This window comes from Lynx canadensis, chromosome A1 (genome assembly GCF_007474595.2).
Source record: "Lynx canadensis isolate LIC74 chromosome A1, mLynCan4.pri.v2, whole genome shotgun sequence".
NCBI classification, from domain to species: Eukaryota; Metazoa; Chordata; class Mammalia; order Carnivora; family Felidae; genus Lynx; species Lynx canadensis.
The window spans coordinates 142,970,671-142,979,764 of NC_044303.2; the positions used below are offsets into that span (position 1 = coordinate 142,970,671).

Below are 9,094 nucleotides of genomic sequence, written 5' to 3' on the forward strand. Positions count from 1 at the left end.
TCAAAGCAGTTTCTCCACGAACCTTAACCTCCAGGCCAATCTGTCTTGCCCAAACTGGCCCCCACTCGCCGTGGCATGCTGTGCCTGGAGAGGGCAGTTGTGTAGATGGAGATAGTGGGGTCCCTCTTTCACTCTAAAGAAGCCATGGAAACCAGGATTCCTGGCAAAGAGTTGAGGGGGAGAAGGCACGGAGGTCTGAGGACGGAAGAAGAGCCTCTGCAAAAGTATCCACCTCGCCCACGTGTTAATTCTAGAGATTATACCAGAAGAGAGAATTCCTCTGTGGTAAAGTCCTTTCCATCTGTTTTAAAGATAAGAATTTTCCTCAGAGGGTCAACACCCCACATTATTGTTCTCTACCACGCTGTGAACAAGCTGTTGTAAGCTGATCACCGGTGGAGGTCTTGGCACAGGAAAAGATTTGAAGAGGAAATGAGGGTACTTTTGTGACTTGGAAGAGAGTGACTCACAAAGGAGCAATCTGAATGAGGCCTGACACAGTGGACACCAGGGCAGGAAAGTCAAAAGAAGGAGAACCGGGTGGAGGCAGAAAGCTGCTGAAGAAATATTTCTTCTACTTCACAAGTGTGCTGGACTCGGAGTGCCTGAGTGGCCCCAGTCGGTTGAGCCTCTGACTTCGGCTCAGGTGGTGATCTCACGGTTTGTGTGTTCGAGCCTGCATTGAGCTCTGTGCTGACCGCTTGGAGCCTGGAGCCTGCTTCAGATTCTGTATCTCCGTCTCTCTACCCTCCTCCACTTGCACTCTGCCTCTCTCTCTCGAAAATAAATAAACATTAAAAAAAATTTTTTTAAAAACCCACACACACAAATAGCAAAACACAAGTGTGCTAGATTCAGAACAAAAGCTTTCCTTCCCAGCCTCTCCTGACAGGGCTATATTAATTTCCTATGGCTGCCATTTTTTTTTTCCAATAACAAATTACCATAGCCTAGGTGGCTTAAATCAGCAGAAACGTATTCTCTTACAGTTCTGCAGACTAGAAGTCCGAAATCAAGGTGCTAGCGAGGTTGGTTCTTTCCAGAGGCCCTCAGGGAGAATCTGTTTCATGCCTGTCTCCTAGCTTTTGGTCACTACCTGCAATCTTTAGTTTTTTGTGGCTTGTGAATGCATCATTCCAATCCTCGCCTCCACCTACATGGCGTCCTCTCCTCTGTGTCTCTGTGTGTCAAATCTTCCCCTTTTTCTCACAGAGACACCAGTTACTAGATTAAAGGCCCAGTCTAAATGCAGGATGATTTCATCTAGAGAACCTTAACTAATCATACCTCCAAAGAGCTTATTCCCAATAGTCAACAATATGGAATTACATACTTCAAAATTACTAAGAGACTAGATCTTAAATATTCTCACCACAAAAAAAAAAAAAAATGATAGTTATGTGAGGTGATAGAGGTATTAACTAAAGCCATGGTGACAATCATATTGCAATATATAAATGTATCAAATCAACATGTTAGAACCTTAAACTTTAAGAAATAACTTACTTTCACAAAAGGTCACATTCATAGGTATAGAGGTTAGGATTTGTATACATCTTTTTGGAGCTACAATTCAATACATGACAGGGTCTTCACATTTTCAGTTTGTTTGCTTCGTATTCATGCTTTTCTTGAATTTTGAGCTTTGCTTTTTCCCTGGATAGGAATCGCAAAATCCTAAGACTGATTATTAAATAATAACAGCAAAACCTCAATAAATCCAAGAATTTTATAAGTATGGACCACAAGAGATTCTGCAGTATCTCCCAGATCCCAGGAAAATGGAGAAAGAGTAATAGCAAAATGCCTTTGATCCCTTCAGTAGGAAAGTTTCAATATGAGCCAAGTCTTAGGCTTTAAATATTGTTGTGCATTAGTCACAACATAGAAACGTGTGTTTACAGTCCTGAAACTGAAATGGAAAAGTAACAAAAATGTGCTTCTAGGAGACTTCATTAGACTTATTTGTTTGTGGGAAATCATGTAAAAGCCCAACACAATATTTGTGAATAAAACCTCTAATGACTGAATCCTATCTACTACTCCCTTCTATGCTTTTAGGAAAAAATTGCTTTTCTGCAAATTATACCAAAACACCACCACAGATGAACAATCAGAAATAATGCATGACTCCTAGTCACTAAAGAGAGATTCCATTACCCTGAGAGATCTGGCACACTAAAATTATTAAAAGAGGAAAACGATCTTATAAAAAGTTAGGGTTTTTTTCTTCTCATTAATCTTCAGCACCCTGGTTCATTTCTATAGCATTGTCATGGATTGGATCAAGGCCATAGAATATTCTGCAGGTTTAAGATTGAAATTCATGCCTCCGAGTGCCAATTTTCTTTTTAGGATGCCAGGTTACCTCCCATTTCCTTCTTTTATGTGCAGAAAAATCCCAAACACCCCAGGGTGTCATCCTAATCACATTTAATGACTGGTAATATCACCATGCAATTAACTTAAGGAATTGTTTTCACGGATCACTTCTCGGCCTTTTGGCTAAGATCAAGTGTAGGAATTGTTTTCATGGAAAAGTAAACTAGAAGGAATAACCCAGAACATCATGAAAATGATAAATAAGGGGAAGTAGACTACCAGGTATTAAAATACATCACGTGGCTACGATTCCTAAAACTGTGGGGAGAAAAAAATGAACTGTTGCCAGAGCTGGAGCTGCCCGATAGCCACCAGACTGAGCAGGCTGGGGTCCAGACAGGAGTCCCCAGATCTCTACGTCCTCAACCAGGACCGCATGGGCAAGATGCACCTGGCCACATGGTACATGCAGTTCGATGACGATGAGGAACGGGTTGAATGAGGAGGTGCACGCGTAACCACCGTGCGAGATCAATCACACCAACCTGGTGGAGGTATGCATTTCTAGATCACTTCCCAATGCTAGGCAATCCACAACTTCGTGGAGGTCTTAAAGGAGTATTTCCACAATGTCTGTGAACTGGACCTGGTGTTCAACTTCTACAACGTTTACACGGTTGTGGACAAGGTGTTCCCGGCTGGCAAGATCCCAGAGACCAGCCAGCAGATGGTGAAACAGCTGCAGACGCTCCACTCCCTGGGGTGAGGGCAGCCAGCCCCTCCACCCTGGCCACTGGCTCCCTGCTCACCCCCTTTCCAGGTGGGGGCCACCCTGGTGCCCTCCTCAGCTGCCCGGGAGGAAGGCACCAGCTGGGCCTGGGCCACCGGGGAGAAGACTGCACCCCACTGCCTCTGGGCACAGCCTTGGGCAGAAGCCACCTCGTGGGCACTGAGTAACCATGCAGTTGTTGGGTGACATCGTGAGTGCATGTGTGGAGCCCCCAATAAATCTGTGGTCCCATCAAAGACACATGGAACTATCACGTAAACACCCACATGAATGAATGGGACAGAAGAACGAGACAAAAATGAGACAAATCTCATGAATGTGACATGACATAGGTAACATTTTAAATCAACTGGATACCTTTTGGAAAAAAAGACATTTGAATCCCTTCTTCACAACTTAAAGTAAAAATACTAATCTAATACTAAAAATGCATCAAAGGGAAACATGTTAAAAAACAAAGCAAGCTAAGTAGCCCTATCAACAATAGCCCAAGTATTGAAAGAGCCCAAATGTCCACTGACAGATGAATGGATAAAGAAGATGTGGTATATAATATATATATACACACACACACACATACACACATACCTACAGTGAAGTATTACTCGGTGAGCAAAAAGGATGAAATCTTGCCATTTGCAACTACATAGATGGAACTGGAGGGTATTATGCTAAGTGAAATTAGTCAGAGAAAGACACGTATCATATGACTTCACTTGTATGAGGAATTTAAGATAGAAAACAGATGAACATAAGGGAAGGGAAGCAAAAATAATATAAAAACAGGGAGGGGGACAAAACATAAGAGACTCTTAAATACAGAGAACAAACTGAGGGTTACTGGAGGGGTTGTGGATGGGGGGGTGGACTAAAGGTCCACCATTTAGTGGGCATTAGGGAGGACATTTGTTGGTATGAGTGCTGGGTGTTATACATAGGGGATGAATCACTGGAATCTACTCCTGAAATCATTATAGCATTATATGCTAACTAACTTGGATATAAATTTAAAAATAAATAAATAATAAATTTAAAAAAAAAGCAAGCTAAACACACATACACAGGAGTAGAGAACATGAAAAAACTTTTATAATTTCAGAGTGATACAGGCCTTTCCAAGCATGACAGAAAATACAGAAGGCTAAAAGACAAATTTCACTACAGAAAAATACATTTTTTCATGAAAAAGCTATCATAAACAAAGTCAAATGGTGAACAATAAACTGAGATAATGTTCACAACTCACATCACAGACAAAAGATTGGTTAACCCTTCACACATTGAGTTAACTGATAGAAAAAATGGGTGAAAACCAATAGAAAACCAACAGAAAAATGAGCAAAGGCTATAAAGACAATTAGCCAAAGAAAAAGCAGACTGCAAAATATATTTACCTCACTTATAATAAGAGGAATGTAAGTTAAAAGTATAATCTCACTACATTCAGAAAGAAGTTTATTTTATTTTAATGTTTATTTATTTTGGGGAGGGGTGGAAGGGCAGACAGAGAGGGGGACAGAGGATCCAAAGCAGGCTCCTCACTGACAGCAGAGAGCCAGACCTGGAGCTTGAACACATGAACTTTGAGATCATGACCGGAGCTGAAGTCAGACACTCAAGTGAATGAGCCACTCAGGCGACTCAGAAAGAAGTTTATTTTGAAATAGAAAGCCATGCTTTACTCGTCAGACTGGCAAGGTACAGAGCTTGAATGTACATTCAATATATTCTTTGTACAAGGTGAATGACACTCTTCCCATCAAGATGGAGTTCTCTCCTCTGCACCTCCTCCCCTTGCCTCTGGGTGGGCTTGTTATTCTTCAGAAGAATGGTGTGTAGGAGGGATGTCATGTGACGTGTAAGCAGGGCCAGGACCAAGGTGAGGCAAGAAATATGCCAGGTCCCAAAATGTAAAAAAGCACTCATCCTCGGGGCACCTGGGTGGCTTAGTCAGTTAAGCATTTGACTTCGGTCCAGGTCATGATCTCCCAGTTCGTGAGTGCTGCCCCGGGTTGGGCTCTGTGCTAACAGCCCTGAGCCTGGAGCCTGCTTCAGATTCTGTGTCTCCCTCTCTCTGCCCCTCCCCCTCCTCCACTCATGCTCTCTCTCTCTCTCAAAAATAAATAAACATTCAAAAAAAAAAAAAAAAAAGAAAAAAAGCACTCGTTCTCAATGTTGTGCCAATGCAGGGTCAGCCTTAAAAAAAGAATGCCTCCTTAAATTCTATGCCCTGGGCACCTATCTTGCCTCTTGTTTCCAAAGAAGTCCGGCCACCCTGATGCCACCAGGCTAGAGTAACTATGTGGAAAGACCACAAAAGGGTAGAAAGAGACATTTCAGTGGACCCAGCAATTTCATTGCCCAACGATTTGGCTCCACCCAGTCCTACACCAGACACAGGACTGAGGAAGTCTTCAAAATGACGCCAGCCCTGCTGCCATCTGAACATAACCTTCGGAAGGATCCCAAACCAGAACAACCCAGCCAAGTCATTCCTCGGCTGGACCCACAGAAACTGAAAGAAATTATTATTGTTGTTTGAAGCCACTAAGTTTTGGGGTGATTTGTTATGCAGTAATAGTTACAGATTTTATAGATAACATAGGCACTCTTAGTGTTGGCTGGTGGTAGATTAAATTGGTACATCCTCTTTGGAGATGAGCACTCTACTAATGTTTAATCAAAATAATACATACACAGGACTTTTGCCCAGACATCCCACTTTTAGAAGTTTCCCAACAGGCGTGCCTGGGTGGCTCAGTCGGTTGAGCGTCAGACTTCGGCTCAGGTCATGATCTCACCGCTGGTGAGTTCGAGCCCCGCGTCAGGCTCTGTGCTGACAGCTCGGAGCCTGGAGGCTGCTTCGGATTCTGTGTCTCCCTCTCTCTCTCTGCCCCTAACCCACTCGCGTTCTGTCTCTGTCTCTCTCAAAAATAAATAAACATTAAAAAAAAAAGAAGTTTCCCAACAAATCCATTCACACAGATGCAAAGTCATACATGAACAACACATTTATCTCAGTATTATCTTAATAGAAATGATTGGAAATAACCTAAAAGGCTATCAATTTGGGCATGTTTAAGCCAAATGTAACATTCAATAAAATATTGTTCAGTCCAACAAACGTGATTGTTCACATGATGGCATGAAAAAAAATCTCCAGTGTAATTTCTAAGCAAAACAGTAACAAAATAGTAAGGCACAATGCAACGTGTAAAGTGGCAGTTGCAAAAGAGGAAGAAGTATATCTGTTGATAATTGCATGAATATGCACAGACTATCTTTGCGAATTTCACAGGAAACCGTCACACCCATTCCCTGGAGAAAAGAACTGATGGCTGACAGACAAGAGTGGGAGGGCAAAGGTTTACTATATACCCTTTAATGTCTTTTAATTTTATTCCAGTGAACATATTACCGAATCATAAGTAAATAAAATTAACTTAATAAAAAGAAAAGAAATTTCTGACAGTTCTTGAACGCTGTCGATGTTTTTAGATATTGGTGCTGGATCTTCAGAGTGAGGTACATGTAGCCCTGAGCATCAGGAAGATTTTCTTTCAGGGTGTATATTTGTGGGTTAGAGGCTAAGGGAATCAGTTTCCAGATTTATGAGCACAGGGGCTCTTGGCTGAAATTCATTTGCCTGGGAAAGTCCCTTGCCTGGCTGGTTCTACTTTTCTCACTTCCTCTCTTTTAGCCTTTTTTCTCTCACTTTTGACAAAAGGCAGGAATACTTCCCACCTGTCCTGTACTGCATTCTGGGTGTTGCTCCAGAGAGGAAAGACCCCAGGGATTCCAAACTAGGGAACAGTTCAAAATATTGGCATTGCTTTTGAGAAAGTGAACAACTTTAAAGATTGGGAAATAAATTGTTTAGTAAGTCCAATTCTTGCAAAAGCTAGTTTCCAAGTTTTTACTTTCCAAAAAGGTGAAAGTGAACCTATTGTCAGCTGATAGCACATTATAAATTATTTTTGAGGGGCACCTGGGTGGTTCAGTCAGCTGAGCATCTGACTCTTGATTTCTGCTCAGGTCGTGATCCCAGGGTGGTGGGACCAAGCCCTGTGTAGGGCTCCACACTGAGCGTGGAGCCTGCTTAAGATTCTCTGTCTCTCTCTCCCTCCACCCCTCTTGCTCACTCGCACTCTTACTCTCTAAAATAAAAAAATTTTAAAAATGTATCTTGAGAACAGATTACTGGCTCATTTTTTACCTATAACTCTGGACTTCAGAGAAATGAATGACGTTGCTAGAAGAAAAGTCCTTTCATTGCTTATTTATATAAATAATGCTCCTCAGCACTGACGTTTGAAAAATAAAAAAGGTAATACAATTGATACAATAAATTATACTCAGCCAAAAATAACTGAACTTGCTTAAAAACCAAAGCAGCCCCATCCATCTTACTAAGTGATATATTTCCAGTGAAATTTTACTTTCATGGTTAATGATTATAGTTGGTGAAAACAATTATAGTGACAGGACCACCTTAAGTTTTCTTTCTTTTTTTACCCTTAGAGCTTTACAGTCACAAGAATTTTTTTCTAATTTCAATTTGTTCACATACTTTTGTTGAAATATGATAGGATAATTTAAAAAAAAAGATTTTCAAGCATATAGACATCAGAAGTGAAATTCTTTGGGGGACGTATAATGAAATTAGCCTAATGTAAAAAGGAAACAATGTAAAATCTCTATGTACTAAAGAATAATTTTTTTAATTTAGAGCGTGCGCATGTATGCACACACATGCGAGCAGGGAAGGGGCAGACAGACAGGGACCGAGTATCCGAAGCTCCGAAGAGGGCTCTGTGCTGACAGCAGACAGCCTGATGTAGGGCTTGAATGCACAAAACACAGGATCATGACCTTAGCCAATCACAAACCGTGAGATCAAGACCTGAACCAAAGTTTGATGCTTAACCGAGTGAGCCACCCAGGAGCCCCCGAGACACTGGCATCTTCTTAACTTTGCTTTGATAGCTCTGCAGTCTCTTTTTCTCAACCTAGATGTGCCTTCCAGCTTTGCTCAAATTCATTCAGCAGCAAGCAGAGTTACCACATAACTTCTTTTTCAAATTAGCGTACATTTGAAAGGGGGTGGGGGTAAGTACATGAATTAATAATTATGCTAGAGAAACAGACACCAGAACGATCCGGGACATATGGTCACCATAGCTACAGGGCTCCTGGTGAAGAGGAAGGAAGGAGAATGCTGCTCAAAATGTTGGGTTGGACATCGGGACTGTTAGAGCAGTGGATAGATCAGGGAGATCTGGCCCAGAATTGAGTGATAAGGCCTAAATGAGAGGAAAAAATGTATAGATAATTAATGTCTGTTGTGTTGCTTTGGTCTAACATCCAAACTACCTGCATGCAAAATCAGCAGCTATTCACTGGATGTAATTCAGGGAGTCCAAAAAAATCCAGAAATACACATATGTGACCAATGACTTCTTCAGTAACTGACAGCCCCCAGACTAGTTATTGTTTAGGCCTTCTGGACACTAGTTCATTTTTCTGGGGTGGTATAACTTGGTGGGAATATCATAAAGGCATCCTTCTTTATCTTACAGGGAAGAATGATGATAACATGGGTCACAGGACAGGTAAGTTTTGAAGTGGGGACTAGAGCTGACATAGTAAAAGATCCAGAACATAAGCACTGAACAAAGTTTGTTGGGAGGAGGCAGCTATGGCCTCTGGGACAGGCATTCAGTATGGCACAATCACCCTTCCTACAACCTCGTTTAACCCTTCCTACAACCACATAAGTGGGCATAGTCTTCCCTGCTTTACTCAGGATGTTATGCCCAGATGGTCTGTAACCCCTCTGAAATTTCTTTGAAAGATAATTACAGGACATAGATTGTACCAGAAATCAAAAGAATAACATCTTGTATTCACACAGTTCTTTGTGTTGACAAATGCTTTCACATGCATTATGTTGTAACAGGGAGAAATGTGGCATGTCTGACT

At 41.6% G+C, this 9,094-nt stretch overlaps 1 pseudogene; it reads left to right on the forward strand.

Annotated features, from left to right (window-relative positions):
- Positions 1-2,656: 2,656 nt before the first annotated feature.
- LOC115518389 lies at positions 2,657-3,088 on the forward strand (annotated as a pseudogene).
- The last annotated feature ends 6,006 nt before the right edge of the window (positions 3,089-9,094 follow it).